The following is a 21710-nucleotide window of genomic DNA, read 5'->3' on the forward strand; positions in this document are numbered from 1 at the left end:
CCCTTGTATGTAACTGTTTTCTTTTCTCTTGCTGCTTTAAAAATCTCTCTTTACCGCTACTTTCTGCCATTTTAATTATGATGTGTCTTAGTGCAGACCTCCTGAGTTGATTTTATTGGGGGGGGGGCGCTCTCTGCCTCCTGGATCTGGATTTCTGTTTCCTTTCCCAGATTCAACAAGTTTTCAGGTATTATTTTTTCAAATAAATTTTCTGCCCCTTTTCGCTCTCTTCTCCTTCTGGGATCCCTGTAATGCCAATGTTGTTATGCTTGATGGTGTTGTTGAGTTCCCTAAGTTTATTTTCATTTTTTTTTAAAGATTTTATTTATTTATTTGCCAGAGAGAGACACAGTGAGAGAGGGAACACAAGCAGGGGGCGTGGGAGAGGGAGAAGCAGGCTTCCTGCCGAGCAGGGAGCCCAATGCGGGGCTTGATCCCAGGACCCTGGGATCATGACCTGAGCCAAAGGCAGATGTTTAATGACTGAGCCACCCAGGCGCCCCCCACTATTTTCATTTTTTATTATTCTTTTTTCTCTTCTCCTATTCAGCTTGCTTTCCATTACTGTCCTCCAGGTCGCTGATCTGTTCTGCTTCCTCTAGTCTACTAGTCCTTTTAGTGCATTTTTAATTTCAGTTATTGAGTTCTTCATCTCTGATTGGTTCTTTATATTTTTATCTCTTCGTTAAGGGCCTCACTGAGATCCTCCACTCTTTTTCTCAAGTCCAGTGAGTATTTTTATGACCTTACTTTAAATTCTCTATCAAAAGTCTGCCCAACTCTTAAGTCTTTTATATCCATATTGCTTGACAAGAAGTTACTAGATTTACCAGTATAAGAATTTAGCTAGGACAAAACAAAAATCTGAAAATATCTGTGATTCTGAACTAATGGACACGGCACATCTTCAAAGTTAATCATCTTTACTGAAATGAGAGGGGCATCCCTCCTTTTTGAAGCTTCCTAAGCTTTCAGTGTTTTCCAGGTTTCTTCTTGGCTAGTAAATTTGGCCAGAACAATACTTAAATTCTGGTTAGCATTAGGGCTTCTGTCCCTTTCTTCCTCCAAGATGACCTAAGGAACAAGGTAGTTTGGTTGAAAGGTTGAAAAGTGCTGTGATAGAGGATGAAGCTCTGCTGTTGACTCCTGGGACTCTCCCTTCCCTCTCCTGCAAGTCAAGTTAGTATTCAGCTGTCACTGTGTGAAGGACAGAGAGAGAGAGAGATGGATTGGAGGTAACTCTGATCCATTCTATCCATCTCTGTGCCTAAACTTTTGTCATATCCACAAAAATCACTGAACTTTAAAGCTAGGATGAATTGTACAGAAGACCCAGTTAAAGCTCCTCATTTTACCCCTGAGGAAACAGAGACCCAGCAAAGCTTCCAACAGTCATGTGGGTGACTACTGGCAGAGCTCAGGATCCATCATGGTTCCCATTCTACCATGATTTGATTCCTATCTATTTTGTCATGCGTCATTAGAGGGCACTCAATACTGCCAGGCACTATTCAAGAAGCCAGAGCTGAATTAGCTCCATCTCTGCCCCCAAGGGGCTTATGATCCAGTGAAAACGATAGACCCATTTATTGAACAACTTCTGGTGCTTCAGAAATAATGCATTAGGAACTTCCTCTGGGAGGAAGCATCTGTGGGCTGAGAGAGAAGATGACTGCAATGCAGGCCTCTCAGCAGTCACAGCTCACTGGGAGTGCTGGAGTTAGAATGGCCCTTCAGAATCATCCCAAGTTGGGCTGAGATGACGTGGTCTTTATACTCCCATTTCAGCCAGTGAGGTGTGTGGGCAGGGGAGTGACCTTGGCCAAGGGGGTTGTCCATAGCCAAGGAATCCCTGACTTCCTTGAGGGCGGGGGTCTGGGCAGCATACCACTGCCTATGCACTGCATCCAATGAAGATGAGCTCTTTCTTGGGCGGCTTTTCTGCCTTTCCAGACACAGAGAATGTTAACAAGTTCCTTCAAATTCTTTTATTAGCAGTTCCTTGGGAAGACGGAGACTTGTAAGGAAGGTGTACAATGATTTCCAAGGGCGAGGGAGTTATCTATGTTCTCAGTTAAAGAGCAATTCCCAGTTCTAAGTAAATTAATCAGGGAGAAGGGCAGAATGCAGGCAGGCTTCACACAACCCTGTCAAAAGAACTTGAGCAAAGGTTGAGGTCGACTGATAGCAGAAAATGTCTAAAAGGCACGAGCTCTGAGGGATTTGAAGTCCATCAAGTTCCACAGGCATGACCTCGTCCCAGTATCCTTAAGATTATGAGAGCCACTGAGGGCATATGTGGTACATTGTAGCTAGGAATTTGGGGTTCAGCGTCCAATATAGAAATTAACTAACCAAGTCGGAGAAAGCAAAGAACGGCGCCTTCTTGCAAAGGAAAAGTTTTTAAAAATAGAGAAGGGAGGTGCTAGGTTCTCTAAATTCTCCCTTAGGAAGGAAACAGAAAATTTTAGTCTCTGGAGATAGTGCTGATGAAATGTGCCCACTATCTTTGTTTTAAATCAAGTGAGGAGGCCAAGAATTGTCCAAATAACTATATTCTTCCATGAAACTCATTTCCTTATACTGACATAAAGAAGGAAACAGAATTCTCTTCAGGGTGTTATAGTCAAGGAGAGAGTGAGTGTTGTGATTCTCCAGAGAGGCTACTTAAACAGCACTTAAGTGAGGCCCCACAGAGCTTTTAGAGAGATGATGGAGGTCTCCCATCTGGTAAAACACATGCAGTAATTAAATTTGCTTTGCCAAGTATTTATCTGAATCTCCATTTCAAGGCTGAAGGATAATTTACCAGAGGAAAGAAAAAGGATTAACTAAAGAATTAAACTAAGTTTAGACCACTTTATAAAATAAAATACCACAAAACGGCTTGTGCAAGAACTGCTGGGGTCTTTTCTAGAACTTGTTAATTTTGTCTTTTGATGATCACTTCTGGCCGACAAAGCTACCTATTACACCAGCTTGGTATTTCTACATTGTAGAGGAAATTCAAAGAGGGTTGAAGAGAAAAACAATAGAGTAAGCCCTGCCAACTAAATAAAATGGCACCTTTCAAAACATAAATTTGGATGAAATGACAGAAGAACATCTGATATACTGGGCCTGTCAGTGAACATCTAAATAACAGTGCTTTTCTCAACAACTTCTGGGCTTAGGTTTACACTTAAAATACACATGTCTAGAAACTCAGAAGAGACGAGGGTTGAGTTAGCACAGCCACTGATGTTTCTCACAGTTGAGCTCCGGTTCATGACATTCTAGTAGTGCACTTATTACAAGTGCTGCCTTCATGTAATCGCAAACATACAGGACAGAAAAGAGAGGCATACCTCCTGCTTTTGTAGGCCATCTGGAATTATGGGTTTGCATCAAAAGCAAAGAAAGGTCATACCACTGATCTCCTTTAGAAGCACAAGAGTCTCAAAGCCTTTGAGAATGGAAAGTGTGTGACAGTGTGGGAGAGGATTTCTGTACAGAACATTATCAAAGACCTTTTTGTAATGTTTCTATTCCTAAATCCATATGAGCTCCTCTGGAAAAAAAAAAAAAGCAAACAAAACTTGATCTAGCCAGACCTCCAGGAAAATTAGTGGTATTGCTACCCCCTAGGCTTGTAGACTTCACTTAGCCAAAGACACAGAGAGATGCTTAAGCACAGACACCCAGCCCAGTGCTGGAATGGTGTCCACCTTATACCAGGTATGGGACAAACTGGATCAAACTGAAGGAAGATTCAGGGAGTCAACACACCTTCCCTCTCAAGAGAAGGATGTAGTATTGTGGGAAGTGCAGGGAATCCTGGTAATCTCACTACTTGAGGTTTTCAGATTTGTGGGGTGTGAGGGTTAGAGGCATGTGCAGGTTTGGGAAAACATCATACAGTCCTTTACTTTCTGCTTCCACTCTCAACATAAAGCCCTTTTTAAAATGAACTATCATGAGATGGTTTTTATCTCAGTTCTATATTCTCTAAGATGGACCTTCTGGCTGTTTCCCTTTGAGAAACTCATTAAGCTCATCACATTGCAATGTTTGAGAGATCTTTCTGTTCCTACCTTTGTATTTCTTTGCTTCATTTTTATTCTCTTCAATTCACTTTGGTTCCCTTAGACTATTCTAAATAATCCCCCTCCCCTAGGTTAGGGCTTTGATAATGTGGTAAAAAAGTGCAGAGCCATCACTGAGAGAATAAAGGTAGCCAAGTCTGTAGCTAACACATCACTCAGACACACACGGGTTCCCTGCCATATCCAAACAGCAGTTTTTATCTGTTGGGACTGCCAGTATTTTCAACACTCTACAGCCTTCAACTGTGCAAATATGGCAAAAACTCCCTCCCACGTTTCCAGGGGAGGCTCCTGGACTCTTCTATTGCTGTGTTACTTTCAGCTTCTCAGCTGCATGCATTCCCGAACATGCCAGCTTCTTCCTCCACAGAATAAACACATGGGCAGTTAAAGGTCTAAGAAGAGCTTTATAAGCCAGGAGAAATTGCCTTCAAGACTAATTGCTTTTTAGGGAGCCATTTCCGGGGAAGTTAACACCACCACCATTTGCTGCTAAATAAGCTCAAAGAACCTGACGGGGACTGAAACAGGCTGGCTGGCTGAACTCGGTGTTTCTTTAGAGCCAGGCTTTTCTTTCCTACACTTTGGTTGTGATGAAATACAGAGGTGCTCAGTGACACTGAGCCCACCCAAACAGTATGTCCAGAAGCAGAAGCAGTGAGTTGCTGCCTCTGAGGGATGATACCTCGTTATTCCAGCCATCTGGACCCACTGAAGAGTTTTTTAAAAAAGCACACCATAAAGACTTAAAAAAAAAAACAAAGATGTATTTATTTATTCGAGAGAGAGAGAGAGAGCAGTGGGAGGGGGGCAGAAAGAGAGGGAGAATCTCAAACAAACTTCCCACTGAGGGCGGGGCCCCACGCAGGGCTTGATCCCACGACCCCGAGATCACAACCTGAGCTGAAATCAAGAATCAGACATTCTGGGGCACCTGGGTGGCTCAGTCGGTTAAGCGGCTGCCTTTGGCTCCAGTCGTGATCCCAGGGTTCTGGGATCGAGCCCCACACTGGGTTCCTTGCTCAGACAGCCTGCTTCTCCCTCTGTCTCCCCCTACCTCTCCGCTCATGCTCTCTTTCTCTCTCACTTGCTCTCTTGCTGTTGCTCTATCTCAAATAAGTTAAAAAAAAAAAAAGAATCAAGACACTCAACCAGCTGAGCCACCCAGGTGCCCCCATAAAGACTTTTCTATCTACAAATACAGGTTGCAGATGAACGCCCTTAAATAGCAATTATTTTATTGTTAGCCGTGGAAGTATTCTTTTTTTTTAAATTTTTAAAAAAATTTTATTTATTTATTTTTGATGTAGTGTTCCATGATTCATTGTTTGCATATAACACCCAGTGCTCTGTTCAATACGTGCCCTCTTTAATACCCATCACCAGGCTAACCCATCCCCCCGCCCCCCTCCCCTCTAGAACCCTCAGTTTGTTTCTCAGAGTCCATAGTCTCTCATGGTTCATCTCCCCCTCCGGTTTTACCCCCTTCATTTTTCCCTTCCTACTATCTTTTTTTTTTTTTTTAAAACATAAAATGTATTATTTGTTTCAGAGGTACAGATCTGTGATTCATCAGTCTTACACAATTCACAGCACTCACCACAGCACATACCCTCCCCAATGTCTATCACCCAGCCACCCCATCCCTCCCACCCCCCACCACTCCAGCAACCCTCAGTTTGTTTCCTGAGATTAAGAATTCCTCATATCAGTGAGGTCATATGATACATGTCTTTCTCTGATTGACTTATTTTGCTTAGCATAATACCCTCTAGTTTCATGCCATGGAAGTACTCTTAAATCTGTGGAATGTCACTTGAAAAGCAGCCACAGGAGCACTGATCTGGCCTATCTCATTTTACAGCTGAGGCAACAATAATGCCCTGGGTCATGGCGATGGCAGGATGAGAGCCTGGATATCCTGAGTGCGGGTTCAGCACTGTTTTGTCTATCACACATTGGCATTTCTCAAACTGGGGTTCCAAGGAAGTGAGCTTCAAAATCCACGAGCATTCTTTTCCTTAAGAATGTGTCTGTATTAGATGGGCCTTTGATAAAAGCCCACGCTACACCGAGCTACCACTGGCACGTCTGATATTGCACAGCCATTGACGTCTTCAGTTGTTTCTGCTTTGTTGTCAGTCTTAGAAAAGCAGGACTGTTATGGCATGCCTCACTAGTATGCCATTTGGGATATGCTGTTAGCTAGATATGTCCCCTAAATGTAAAATGTAGACACAGACAAGACCTAGTTAGCAGTGAGTGGTTCTGATTCCTCCAAGTTGGCCTCACCAGGGGACCTACAGTTAAGGGCACAAAAGGAAAAAGTCACAGAAGAGAGCCCAAGGTGAGGGCACCAGTGAAGCTAGGGAAAGAGTATCTGTACCCTCAATTTTGAACATTGACTTTAATCCATTAATTACACCAGGAAGTAGCTCAGCAGAGTGGTAAGAAGGCATGGCTGCAGGGTGACTTGGGTTCAAATTCCAGGGCTACCATTTACTACCTTTATGATGCTTTGGCAAGATACTTAAGCTCTCTGTGCCTCAGTATGATTATCTGTAAGATGGGAATGACAGTATTTACCATGTGAGGTTACTGTGAGAATTCAACAGATAAGCATCTAAACTCAATGCCTAGCACATGATGGATACTGAGAAATGTTTGTTATTATTGGCACAGCAGGCTTATAGTTTACAAACCACTCTCATTTCCTTCCATTTCTTCCATGTAACAAAGCTATGAGGTAAGCCAGAAGAACCCTATCCATTTTGACAGACAGGAAATCTGAAGAGGTTAATGAAATAGCTCATCTGCGGTCGTGTAGGGAGTAAGGGAGAAAGGTAGTGCTAGAGTTCAGGTTTTCTGCCTCAAGATCCTATGCTCTTTCTACTACCCACAATGCCTGAGGGGCCTCTCCACAGTAGGAATGCTTTTCAAGGACGATTCTGAAGGTTAGATGTCAATGAGACAGGGAAGCTGAAGGACTCCATAAAAATCTGCTTTTTGCTCCTTTTCCTGCTTCTATTCTTTCAAGGACCTGCACCGCCACTTTACATATGCCTCACAGTGCAAAGAGAGTATGTCCTCTTAGTAAGGGACAAGGAGTTACTGATTTCTTTAGAGTCTTCCAGCATAGTAGATAACATCGAAGGAAGGACCGGGGAAGAATGACAGGACAAAGCCATCATGTGCATATTCCAGAACACCAGTGTTAGACATCTCAACGCCAAGACCCCTGGCTCCAAGGAATAAGTGACTTATCGCAGACACCCAGACCCTTGTCCTTGTTCTAACTGGTTCCGGAGCCCTGAGAAGACATGCAGACCAGACCACAAACCTCAATAAAGACCTGAGACCCCAAGCGAAGATGAAACACTCTCTCCTTTCCTTTCTGTCTCCCAGAGAGTATGTATCTGCACTCTCTTTACACCTTCAATAAGCTCTGCTCTCACTTCCAACTGGCTTGTGTTTGATATCTACCCTGAATGTAGCCAAGGACCCTCTTGGCTGGTCCTGTGGGACCCCCTCTGGGTCCTTAGACCTGGCCTACCTGCATCATCAACACATGTCAACACATATGGTGGGAGCAAATCACTTAAAAGTTAGGGCCCCCAAGGGAACTAGCAGAAGCAGGTGGAAAAACAGAGAGGATTTCTAAAGAGAAATGGCAAACAGGAGCACACAGAGGAAAACCTTGTTTGAAATTAAAAGTGCCCTGAAGGGCATGGTGCTCCAATGATGGGCAGTTCCCAGGTGGTAGCAGTAGTTTCCACGTGGGACTCAAGGGCCCTTCCAGGGCACCCTGGTGAACTTCTGAGCTTGACCAGCCGCTCTCATCCGTGGCGGAGAGGTGCAGTGTGGGGGCTGGGCAGGGGACTGGAGTGGGAGGGGAAGAGACCCCTGCCACTGAGCTGGAGACCCTGCACATTGCTGGTGACAGTTTAAGTAAGGCAGCAGCCAACATTTCCCAGGCAAAGGAGACTTGTCAGATTATGGGATTTCCACTGGTGAAAGCCTCAGGATGCTTTTTATGGTGTTTCCTAAATTACTGCTTTGGATTCTAGCAATTTTATGTTGGAACTAGGCATGCAGCAAGCTCATTGGAAATAGATCTTGAGTAGTCCGTTTAGGACTATAGCTTGGGCCTAGAGGCAGTAATAGGAAATCGGCACTAGCTTGGACAGGCATATTTTCAGTTTTATTAGCACCTGAATAGGCCCACAGTTTTATGTCTTTTTAAGGGCCATGTGGGGAAAAGGCCAGTCTCCTCATGTTGCTTTTAGAACCGAGGGCATTTGCTTCTCCCCTTGCATTTCCAGGCACGCCCCCATGCTTAATTACCCACCCACTCCACCCATTCACTCCCATTTTACCCCTTTGTACCCCTCCCCACAAACTGGGTCTGGTTGGGGCGGGTCAGGCCCAGGTAACAGCTGTGGTAAATGGTTTTCTAAAATAACTCTAAATAGCTCCTGAAATAGTTTAATGGGTTTCCTTTCCCAGCAGCTACTTTCTATCCTCCGAGAGAAATTCTTCCTTTAGCACAACATAGTAAAGAATGTTGGAGAAGTAATTTTTTCATCTTCTTACCTTGAAGACGTCCTGCCATCCCTCCTCCCAGGTGCAGGACACTAAGCTCCACTCTCCATCTTTATGTTCTTTTCCTGTAGGAATGTCAGATAAAATATAGTAAGCGCAGTTAAATTTGAATGTCAAAGAGACAAAAATAATTTTTAAGTATGTTCCAAATATTGCATGGGACACAGTAATACTAAAAAAAAACAAAACAAAACTATTCACTGCATATCTGAAATTCAAATTTAACTACATATCCTGCATTAATTTTTGCTAAATTTAACAACCCTATTTCCCTGGGAAAGTGCCTACTGAAGAGAAAAGAGGATAATACTGGCAATTTGAGTTTTTTTTTAATTGGACAATATAATAAATATATTACAATTTTTTAAGGAAAGAAAAATCAGTACATTAAACTGACCATTTCACACACACACACACACACACACACACACACACACACACAGTTTTCATTTCTGCATCTTCTCTTCAAGTTTTTGTCCCCGCAATTTTTGTTATATGAAAGAACATGAAACGGGAATAAGGTTTGTTGTTTAGTTAATAGCATTGTACTAATGTTAATCTCCTGGCTTTGACAGTGTGCTAGTTTTATAATTTGTCAACATTAGAGGAAGCAGAGTCAAAGTATTATGTGAACTTTCCATATTATTATTATTATTATTTTTTTTTTTTTGGTGTGTGTGTGTGATATTCTGTTTGTAGAGATCCGGATCTGTTTTCTTACATCTCAGGCTGATTTCATGGGTGCTCAGAGTGGTCTGGTAGATATCCAGCTCAATTCCGGGCACCAGTTGGAATAGGGTCCCCTACTCCTCCGCCATCTTCCCCCCACTTTCCATATTATTTTGGAAAGACTTTTAAGTCTCAAATTATTTCAAAAGAGAAAGTTTAAACAACAACAACAAAATAAAAACAAAGTCCTATCATTAAGAGGCCATCTCTTGGTTGTCCCCCATTTGCTGCTACTTTCCACTACAAGGCTCCACGAGGCGATGACTCTCAACCTCGGGAGCCTGGGGGACCTAGAGAATGACAAGCACATCAGAGTGCTCAGAAAATGTTTCTGTTTGTTTTTTTTTTAAGATTTATTTATTTTGGAGTGGGGAGGTGGGCCAGAGGGAGAGGGAGAGACAGAATCTCAAGCAGACTTCATCTCAGGACCCTGAGATCATGACCTGAGCCGAAATCAAGAGTTGGATGCTTAACCCACTGAGCCACCCAGGCGGCCCCAAAATGTTTCTGTTTTTATTTGTTTGTTGTACTTGTTTATTCCTTAGATGGCAATGTACTGTTTTAAGTTACACTGGTTGGTTGATGAATCCTTCTTTGGTGACAAGGTGGTAGGACCCTGTGCTTTTTTTTTAAGCTGTCCCAGGGTGGGGTACAAGAACACTGAGAGCTCTGATTTTATTTTCCTAATCAGATCCAACGTCGTTATTAGTTTTACACCTGCAAGCAATGCCAGTTAGCATTTATTAATACCCACTCAGAATCATATTCAAAAACAGGAAATGTACATCTGCTCCTATCAATGCATTTTTAGACACTGTCTTATAAAGCTTGGAGTTATTTGCTAAATGTCAAGCTTTTCTAGCACAGCAGGAAGTTGCAACCCCTCAGAGGTAGTTGGGTACAATAGCCATCCCTTAGTCACCTAGATCATCCCATGTGTTCTCTGATCTCTGGTCTTCCAATGTCCAATTCCTGGTTCCTGCTCTTTTTTTTTTTTTTTTTAAGATTTTATTTATTTGAGAGAGAGAGAAAGCACAGAGGTAGAAGCGGACTCCCTGCTGAGCAGAGAGCCCAATGTGGGACTTGATCCCAGGACCCTGAGTTCATGACCTGAGCCGAAGGCAGATGCTTAATCGACTGAGCCACCCAGGCACCTGTTCCTGCTCTTTTTAAGTCACGTAATTTCTACGTCTCAATTCCCGCACCTGAAAAGATGGAGATGATAATATCACAAAGTAGGGTTGTGGTGTGGATTAGACAAAATAACATAACTAACCATCACACACTTAATAAATGTGCATTTCTTTGTTTCCTTCAGTTTCTTCTGGGCCACAGAGCCTTCTCCACCATCAATAACAGATATTAGGGCTTGACACTAAGAACACTTGGTAAATCCCAAAGCTACAAGCCGTATGTTCAGCCCCAAATGGTACTGTTCCAAAGCTTTATTTTTTAAAACAGTAAGATAATATAAAGTGTCTTAATGAACTATAAATAACACATAAAATATATTCAGTATTATAAACTGATCAATAGGAAATAGGAAATATGCTGATGGCAGTAAACATCAATATTTCCCGGGTAGTTTTATTTGTCTTAGGTAGTCTTTAAAGAGATGGTTTGCACAATTCAGGTCTCTTAGGAAGTTGTTAGAGCATACTTGGGATGATGACTTCTTTTTGATTAGTTTACTCTGTTGTAAACAGAGGGGTGTTTAATGAAATTTATTATTGATCATGATAATTAAGATGACAAAGGTACTTCCTACTGATACATTCATTTTTAAAGGATTAACTCTCTATATTTTACCCTCCTTAACTTCTGCAATCTTATTTAAAGCTATAATAATAATAGCAGTCGTAGCTGCAGCAGCAAAGATTTATTGAGTACTTACTACATGTCAGACATTATTCTAAGTCCTTTACATGCATTGACTTATTTAATTCTCCCCAAAGCCCTATTATAATGATAATAGCTACTGGTTCTATAGCATTTACTATGTGCCTGAAACTGTTTAAGCACTTTATATGTATGAATTCACTTAAGTCTCACAGGCAGATCTGTGATGAAGGTACAACTGTTAATCCCTTTATAGGGAGGAGAAGAAGAAGCTTTAGAGATGTTAGTAACTGGCTCAAAACTACACAGCTCGGCACTGGGCAAAGTCAAGGTACTAGGAAATAGCAAATGTCATTCTGTCACTTTTCTTTATTCTTGGCTGTCACAGGTCCTTCTTGATTTTGTGGTTGCCCAAAAGAACACTTTATACTGCATTAAAAGCTCTAATAACAAATATACCAACCATTACGAGAGACTTCAAATCACCATCACAGAATTGCTAAACTGATAATATCCTGAATAGGCTTGATCTGCTTCTTTTGTTATTCTCAGCATTTTGTTGGTCTCTTATTTATCTCTGGATGTGTATGTGTGTGTGTGTGTGCGTGAGAGAGAGAGAGAGAGAAGGAAGGGAGGGAGGGAGGGAGGGGAAGGAGGGAATGAATTATACAAATCTGCTGTAGCCAAAACAGGAGTTAGCCAACACACCAAGAATGGCAGAGAGGAAAGAATCTGGGTCTTTGACGACACAGTTGAGCAGCTGAACTAACCAGTCCTGGAATCACCATATCTCTCTTATATTAGTAATAGTCTTATTGTGCAAGCAATTTTCAGTTTGGGTTTCCATACATGAAGCTGAAAATACCTTAATGGATATAGATACATTAACTACACACATATTTCCTCTCATATTTCTGTTTCTACTTCAACTTTATCTTGGTGTACTCTCCAGAGATATACAGACCACACACACACACACACACACACACACACCTCCCAGGAGGTACCACTATGAATCAGTGTGCTACCAAATAATCTCTACATCTTAGTGGCTTAAAACATCAAACATTTATTTCTTGCTCATGCCTCTTGCCTGTGTTTGTTAGGCATTGGCCCCTTGTCACAATCCCTCTGAGACCAAAGCTGATGGAGAACACTAAAAAACAGCATGTCACTGTGGCAGGAGGGAAAGAGAAGTCCAGAGGATCTCATTCTGGCAACTGAACGCCCCGGCCCAGAAGTAACACACATCATTTCTGCTTACAACCTACTGGCTAAAACTAGTCACACAACAATCCCATCCAACCTCAGGAGGGCCAGGAAATGCAATGAGACCATGTGCTCCGAAGGAAAAGTGGCATAGCTTTAAGGACCACCAATGCTCACAAGGTACTGGAGGGAACTCCTGAATTTGCTGTTCACCTGGGAAGTGGAAATGGGGCATAGAATGTATGGGTGGGGAAGGGATTATTATTTTTTTTTCCATATACATTTTTAGCATTTGGGTTTTCCTAAACTTTGAAAGACTGAAGTATAATACATGGAGATAAGCACATAAATCATAAACGTACAGCTCAATGGATTATCATTATCACCCAGATGAGGAAATAACACATTGCATCCCAAAAGCCCACGTTGTGATCCCTCTAATTTTTACTTCCATCCTTCCAACCAAAGCTACCCTAATTTTTTTTTTTTTTTTGTACCTCTAAATCCCTTTTGCCCATTCCCCACCCCCTTCTGCCTCCCTTCTGGCAACCACCAGTGTGTTTTCTGTATTTAGGAGTCTGGTTTTTGTTTGTTTTTTAGATTCCATATATAAGTGAAATCATATGGTATTTGTCTTTCTCTGTCAGACTATTTCACTTGGCATAAAAGTTATTTTGATTTTTAATCCGATAGATACAATTTTTTTAAAAAAGAAATATTTACAGATTTATCAGGAGGGATTTATTACAGATATTTACAGATTTATCTGGAGGGAAGTGAAAGTCAATATCCCCTCCAGGTTTCTCTAAATCTGGTGTGTGTGGGGGGGTGGTTTGCAGGACACATGACATACAGATTGTTACTATGGATAACAGAAAGTTACAGGAGGTAAAGAGTGGGTAGATATGTAGGTAGACCCAAGGAGAATTGGTTTCTGGGACTTGCAGGATGGAAGGTTCTGTGAGTGGAGGAGATGGTACCTGCCCCATGCACACCTGAGGGTGTCAGAACCTCTGATGATGTGGTATAGGGCTCTCTGGAACTTATCACTGGACTTCTTGGCTTTGAAGCCTTGGGACCTAGGATGAGCTGGACTGGAATGTTGAGAGGCTTCTTGGTGGCAGCTATGCTTGACAGATGCCAGAGGATCAGGCTCAACACTGGCACTGGGAAACGAGAGGAAGGAAATGATAGCAACCACTCGGGACTAAGGACCAGGTTCCAGTCCATTTCTATGAGACCCGGGATTCCGGTTCTGTACAATGGGGAGGTAGTGAGGGTACTGGTGGTGGTGCTAAGCGACCCAATAATAACTGCTTTGGGATGTCCTCCCAGCTAGGGAGGTAAGGGCACAAAGCTGGATATAATTTAGTTTAAAAAACAAAACCAAATCATGAATCTTGCCCCTCTGCCCGGTGGGCTGGGAACGCATACTTGTTTTCACAATTCAGTTCTACCTTCCTCTATCTTGTTGCCGTCCAGGTCTGTCTAAAACAGCAGAGCCTAGGGTTGGCATGGTTTTCTTTGAAGCCCTAGTGCCTATTCCACTTCCAGTGTACTGCTGCCCTCAAGCAAACGGGCGAGAGGAGGAAATATAATGAGTGCATCATTCAGGGTTTAACTATGAAGTACATATATGTGTGTATGTACATGTATCTATCACTGAAAAATATACATGAATTCTTAGGAACGGACGTGCACAATTAGGGGAGCTTAGCCAGGCACTCTCCACAAGGCTGTCTTGGCCAATGTTGGTGCTCGAAATCCATAAGACAGTCAAGAAAGGAAGCTCATGGGGGGGGGCAGGCTAGAACCCCCATAAGCAGAAGCTGGAACACCACGTGGGCAGACTGAAACCCATGCCGTTTGTTCCTCCCGACCTTATCGATGAAAGGACTCTGCAGAAGCTGAGGCCCTGCGTCACACTGCGGAACAAGGATTCATCTGCCACAGGGTGCAGAGAAACTAAAGGAAGGGAGACCCAGCGGAAAGGGAGGGTAACCCCGGGCCCAGCAGCACCTTCACCTGAGCATGAGGGGGGATCAGCAGCCAGTGGTTGCACGCCACAAGATGGCTGCCGCTCCTTTGCCTCCTTCCAACTCTCGCGAGAGAATGTCCCTTGGAGCCCATACTGACCTGAAACATGGAAAGAAAAGGAATCCTGGGAAATGTAGTCCAGCCTGGCCAAGTATGCAGATTACGAAGCCATCACTGTGAATGAGCACTGAGTGAGCCTCATTAAAGCCTCAGACTGTGGCCCGTATTTTGGGAAGTCAGTTTGGTCTTTAAACCAATACCATGTTTTCCTGTTCCCTGCTCCCCCAGCTGCTTTCTGCTCCTCCTGGTGGATCCCCACTTATGTTAGTCCATGTCCTCTGAGAAGCAGTTACCAAGATCTATTAAATGTATGAGAAATTTATTAGGTGAAATGCCTGAAAGGAAAGGGGAGGAAGCCGGGAGAGGCTTGAAAATCCATCAGACCCTGATGCAAGTCTGACCCCAGTGAGGAAGGGATATAGATGGCAATACAATTGTAAGGAAATCTGGGCAAAGCTTCCTGCCAGAAGAGTCCCGTACTTTCCACCGAATGGGGAAGTATCCTGGCTGTGCCATAGTGACCACAGGCACAGCCAGGGGATACCGGCCTGGGGGGAAGCCTGGTGAGGGGTTTCAGAGCACAGCCCTGGGCTCTTGGGCAATTGCACTCCCGGATTAGGAGATTTGGGGGCTCTCCTAATGGCTGCCACACTGCTTCATTCTCATTTCTTACTCTCGTCAAGACTCAGACTCAGTCCCACTTTACTCTTTTGTTGGAGTGTGAAAAATAAATTAGGGCCAGGCCCCTCTTTTGTCCTGTGACTGATTTCTGTTCATCCAGGACAAGTTTTGCCAGGAGTAGATGTTGGGGATATTTGGAGGAGAAGGCAGTTTGGGAGTGTCTAAATGCAGGAAGATGGAGTTGCTGATTGGCGATACAATTGGTCTAACCCTAGGGCATTTCATTAAAGTGTGTGGCTGAGTATTAAACAGTCCTGATCCTTGGGATTTATTACACATTTCTTAAGAAAAAACAGAACCAACGAAGTGTTCAGCTGTGAACGGGGACTTCTGGGATTAGCTAGAGATAAGGATTCAGAAAATATAGGTCGAAGCGTTTTTGGCAGTCTTATGCCTATTCTCTTGAGAAATCAAATGTAAGCATCTGTAACAAATGAATGTAATGAAATGGAAATAATTTTTGCCTAGGCAATGAAAGTTGATTGTTAAATTGTTAACTCTTGGAAGGCAAGGGTTGTTTTTCTTAATCTGTGTGACATTTAGTGGGTTTCTGTACAGAAAAGGACTCAGTTGTTCTTACATGGTGAGTCTATTAAATTTTGAACTTGTTTCCCATATTTGCCTAACAGCAAAAATAAGTAAACTCACATTGATCATGTGGGGACAGGGGTGGGTGGAATGAGGCCCAGCCTTACCACAACCTGCTATTACTATCTCACGTTTATAGCAAACAAACCCCACTTTTGCAATAAGTGCAAATTGCACCCATCTAATTCTTATTCAGTAGCGTTCACCAGAGATTTTTCTGATCAAGCATACAGTCCCCATCATGATTACTCATCAGTGCAAAGAATGGAGTCTAAATTTCCCCACTGACCTCAGTTCTCAATTTCCTGGCCCATGGGTCAAATTATGCACTTTTAATGAGCGTTCATATCATTTTCTCATTGAAAATACTAGGAGCTGATTTGCTAGATCACTGAAGCCTGTACTGATGTCTAATAAGAATTTGAAAAAGATCATCAAGAAATAATCTCTCTTCCAGTCTACCTGCTTACCGGGAAAAACAGAGAGGCAAATTGTCTTGTTTTTTGTTAAGCCAGGCCAATGGGAAACAATTCTTGCTGATTCACATTCCCTAGAGAGCATTCCTTTTGCAAGTTTACAGATGAATAAACCTCACATTCTGATTAGGATCCATCAACCTCCTAATCAGCTCACACGGTACGGAAAAGCAGCCCTCTATTAGTAGTTTCTGGCAGGGGCACTAGCTGTCTTGAAAGAACCTGTTTTCTCCTCATTTAGAGCAGTCCCCTGGGTTTAGTGATGTTTGCATGTTTGCGGGAGCTTGGTAAACAGTCTGTTCTGACACACTGCTGTTGCTGGCAGCTTCACACCAGGATCCTCACCAGGTCTGAAGACTGAGAAGTGAATTCATTAATGTGGGCCGGGCAGGGTCCTCCGCTGTTCCAGCGGTATCAGGGACTGGGACCCAGAACACAACGCTGGAACATATACTGGAAGCCTCAACATTGGATGGCTTGGAGTACAAGCCCTTATATTTTTCTTGCGGAGAGGGATATTGTTGCGGGGTCGTGGAGCCTAATGCTCAAGAAAGAATTCTTGAGACGTTGTATGGTGCAACTTCGTAAGTTTATTTAAGTAGCACAGGGACAGGTCCCATCAGCCGAAAGAGCTGCACTTTTTGCTGTATGAAGCTGGTGGTTATATGCTTAGTGCTCAAGGGGGGCTGGGGGATGTGCAGGGAGTATTAGATCCTAAATGTCTCCTTTAAGTTTCTATCCATAAACTACTTTCACAAGATTTCTCTGGTGCTTATCATTCACTTTGATATTGATTGTTGGTGAGATGTACAGGCAGTCATGAGACCCTTTAAGAATGTAGCAACAAAGATACAGATGTAGTGAAAAGGGGCACCTGCACCCCAATGTTCATAGCAGCAATGTCCACAAAAGCCAAACTGGATGGAGCCGAGATGCCCTTCAACAGATGAATGGGTAAAGAAGATGTGGTCCATATACACAATGGAATATTACTCAGCCATCAGAAAGGATGGATACCCACCATTTGCATCGACCTGGATGGGACTGGGGGATTATGCTAAGTGAAATAAGTCAAGCAGAGAAAGACAATTATCATATGGTTTCACTCACATGTGGGACATAAGGCATAGTGGGGAGGACCACAGGGGAAGGGAGGGAAAACTGAAGGGGGAGAAATCAGAGAGGGAGACAAACCATGAGAGACTCTGGACTCCAGGAAACAAACTGAGGGTTACAGAAGGGAGGGGTTGGGGGTTGGGGTAACTGGGTGATGGGTATTAAGGAGGGCACGTGTTGTGATGAGCACTGGGTGGTATACGCAACTAACGAATCACTGAATACTAGAGCAAAAACTAATGATATACTATATGTTGGCTAACTGAATGTAATAAAAAATAAAAAAAAATCTTAAAAAAGAACGTAGCAACCAGCATGTATTTGATCCTTATTGGAACTATGCAGGCTGTCGGTCAGCCTTCTGGGCTAAAGGTGAACATTTTCCTTTTCTATCCCTCATCAACATCTCTCTTTACACAGTGTCTGTTGAGATTTATGTTTCATAACCAGGCCCATCAATTTTGCCTATAAAAAGTCTCTCATAGTTGCCTCTTTCTCTCCTTTTCTATCCCCCACTCAGGCTTAATATTCTGCTAACCTGTACTGGTAAAGCCATCCCACCTGGCAAATAGCTACTGGTGAGTGCTTCCCTCACCCCAGGCCAGCCCTTGGCCATTCACCTGGGACCTAGCACACCAGGGGTTAATATCCCAATGATTGGGAGCTCCAGGAGTGTTAGAAAATCTGCTTTCTCTAGGTCCTTACCACCTGTGGTGGGGTGAAAACTGTCCCCCAAAGATATGAAGCCTGTGATAAATAGCTTACTTTAGAAGGCAGACCTGTGAATGGCAAAGGATGTAATCAAGGTGAAGATCTTGATTTCAGACCTCTAGTCGGCAGTACCTTGAGACAGTGTGTTACCATCACTCTGTGGAGTGTGCTTTTGTTGTGCTGAGCACTTTATAGAAAGTATCACATTTCCTCCTTGCAACAACACACTGAGGTTGGCACTGTTGTCTTTGCTTTACAGGCGAGGAAACCAAGGCTCAAAGAAGTTAAAAAGTGATCCCTGTGAGTGGCAGTAAGACAGGCATGTTTGGGTTCTCAGCCACCTCCTGTAGTGCTCGGTATGTGTCTCCTGCCCAGGACACTATCCGGGCTGAGAGCCTTGTTCTCCTATTTCTTTGTCAAAAACTCTCCATCCTTCCAGATTCGGTGTATGTACCACCGTGTCCAGGAACCTCTCTTAAATACCCATCCATCGCCTGCCCTTTAACTTGTAGGTAGAGTCTATTCCACAAACTGTAGAAATGCGATTCTGCTTTATATTTTCTAAAATGCAAAACACTGTAGTGGAAAAGAATATACCACGTAGAGAAAGATCTTAAAAATACAAACCCAAAGTACCCTACTCAATGATTCCTGACTTAGATTCACTGATTCCTGTTGCTGAGATTTTCTCCTAATTTTATTTTTTAAAAGATTTATTTATTTATTTCAGTGAGAGAGAGAGAGAGAGAGAGAGAGAGAGAGCACAGGCGGGAAGGGCAGAGGAAGAGGGAGAGAGAAACTCAAGCAGACCCCCAATCCCACGACCCTGATATCAGACCTGAGCTGAAACCAAGAATCAGACACTTAACCAACTGTACCACCCAGATGTCCCTCCCCTAATTTTAAATAGAAACTCACTGTTTTGGTAGCATGCCCACTTAGAACTTCCATGGGCTTTGTAGACACCCCAATGGCACATCTGTAGCATTATCTGAAAATCTGATCCCCATGTAGATGTTCTATCAGTCTAGAGCCCCACTGTTCCATTGAAACATGATGTGAAAACCAATGCAAGCCATACATGTCATTTAAAGATTTTCTAGTAATCAGTCTTGGGACGTTAGAGGCTGTGTAGTGTTGCTGTTACTCTGAGGACAGAACAGTCGGTAGAAGGGTGCAGAGATGCAGAGCAATAAAACCTTTAACTTGGAGAAGCAAAACCATATTCCAAAGAAGCATCAGCAGCATCACCAGCAGCATCACCACGGCCACCACGGCCACCAATACCTGCAAGTGGGCAACAAGCCAGCAGCCCAAATGAAGACTTGACTATTGACCTGAAGAATTTTACGAAACCAGGAGAGAAGACCTTCACCCAACGTAGCTGGCCCTTTGTAGGCAATCTTCCTCCTGACATCACCGAGGAGATGAGGAAACTATTTGAGGCAGAAGGGAAGGCAGGCAAAGTCTTCATTCACAGGATACCTCTTGGCTTTATCCACTTGGAAACATGAACCCTAGTGGAGATTGCTAAAGCAGGGCTGGACAACATGGCACTCCGTGGAAAGCAGCTGCGCATGCGTTTTGCCTGCCATAGTGCATCCCTTACTGACGGAAACCTTCCTCAGTGTTTCCAACGAACTGTTGCAGGAAGCCTTTTCTGTGGTTGGCCAGGTGGAAAGGGCGGGATGAAGTCATCGTGACTGATTGAGGAAGGCACTCAGGAAAAGGCATTGTTGAATTCTCAGGGAAGCCAGTGGCTCGGAAGGCTCTGGACAGGTGCAGTGAAGCTTCCTTCTTGCTAACCACATTTCCTCAGCCTGTGACTGTGGAGCCCAAGGCCCAAGTGGATGATGAAGAGGACTTCCAGAGAAGCTGGTTATAAAGAACCAGCAATTTCACAAGGAGTGAGAGCAGCCACCCAGATTTGTGCAGCCTGGTTCCTTTGAGTATGAGTATGCCATGCCCTGGAAGACACTCATTGAGATGGAAAAGCAGCAGGACCAAGTGGACCACAACATCAAGGAAGCTGGTGAGAAGCTGCAGATGGAGATGGAGGCTGTTCGCCATGAGCACCAGGTCGTGCTGAGACAGGATTTGATGAGGCATCGAGAAGAACTCTGGAGGATGGAAGAGTTAGTTGCACAACCAAGAAGTGCAGCGAGGAAAGCAACTGGCACTCAGGCAGGAGGTGGAGTGCAGGTACATGAGGAAGAGATGCGGTAACAGTAGGAAGGATTCAAGGGAACATGCCCTGATGCAAGAGAACAGGAGATGCCCAGATGGCTATGGGAGGTTCTATGGGCATCAGCAACAGAGGTGCCATGCCCCATGCTACAGTGCCAGTTGGTACCTCAGCTCCTCCAGGACCTGACACTATGATGCCAGATGGAACCTTGGGATCAACTCCACCAACAACTGAATGCTTTGGCCAAGTTGCTACAACAGAAGGAATTGGGGCAATTGGTGGAACCCCTCCTGTGTTCAACTGTGCAGCTCCTGGAGCTGAATTTGCTCCAAACATCGCCAATGCTGATAAAAATTTCAGTGTCTAAAGTTTCCCCAAAATCCTTAAAAGAAGAACCCTTTTTGGGACTAGCCAGAATTCTGCCCTGGAAAAGTGTGGGGGATTCCTCCCAATTGTTAAGTCTTCTCTGACTGTACAACTCTAAGGGAGTATGCTGGAGGCTGAGGGTAAGGGAGGGGCGATATTTAACAAATTATTTCCATGTGGCATATCTTTGAACTAATTGATTCTGTGTGGTGCATTCCTGAAGTCTCATGTGATTGTTGAGGGCCTGGGGGTGGGGGGAACCATGGCAAAAGGGATCCAGTTAGAGCCCCCATTAAGCTTGATCATTCCATTCTTTGTCCATCCTGTTCTATTTGCTTTCTCATCTTTTAACCCCCCAACCCCAGAGACACTGCCACATACACCACAAAAACACACATTCCCCAATGACCTCAGCCGCATTGCCCCGTACATGTGCAGGTGGGGATTCAGGCAAATGCCCACAGAGGTCATGGACAACATACACCCTGGTCTGTTATTTTCATCCTGTCGTCCCTTTGTGTCCTAAGGAAGACATTTTTCTCTTAGACATCTTCATTTGAGTGTATCTTTAAAAAATCTTGTGCCAAAAAAAAAATAAATAAAAAAAAATAAAAAATCTTGTGCTCAGTTGCCTCCATCTCTCATCTTGGGTAAGGACAACCCAGAACTTCCCTTTTGTGTCTGTGATGTTGCTATCCTTGATAGGCCTAGGACAGTCTTGGGAACAGGGTTGCTATGTGCTGAAGGTCAGACAGTAGCTTTTAGCCTTTGCCTATCTTAAGTAGTTATGCTGTCCATTTTTTTTTTATTGGTGTGTCATGTTTGATTTGTCCCTGATATCTTTGGAGTTTTTCTAAGAAATGGAGCAGTAATGCAGCATCAACTTATTAAAATACCTTTTACGCCTTAAAACATTTTTTTCTAGTAATTATATTTTAAAAAGTAAAAAGAAACAAGTGAGATTAATTTTATTTTATGTAACCCAATATAGCCAAAACATTATCATTCCAACCTGTAATAATC

General features: G+C 43.4%; 1 pseudogene; it reads left to right on the forward strand.

The window, feature by feature from the left end:
* Positions 1–19315: 19315 nt before the first annotated feature.
* LOC112838143 (non-POU domain-containing octamer-binding protein pseudogene) lies at positions 19316–20688 on the forward strand (annotated as a pseudogene).
* The last annotated feature ends 1022 nt before the right edge of the window (positions 20689–21710 follow it).

This window comes from Callorhinus ursinus, unplaced genomic scaffold, assembly GCF_003265705.2.
Source record: "Callorhinus ursinus isolate GAN/ISIS: 27379988/994484 unplaced genomic scaffold, GSC_fseal_2.0 scaffold26, whole genome shotgun sequence".
Taxonomy (NCBI): Eukaryota; Metazoa; Chordata; class Mammalia; order Carnivora; family Otariidae; genus Callorhinus; species Callorhinus ursinus.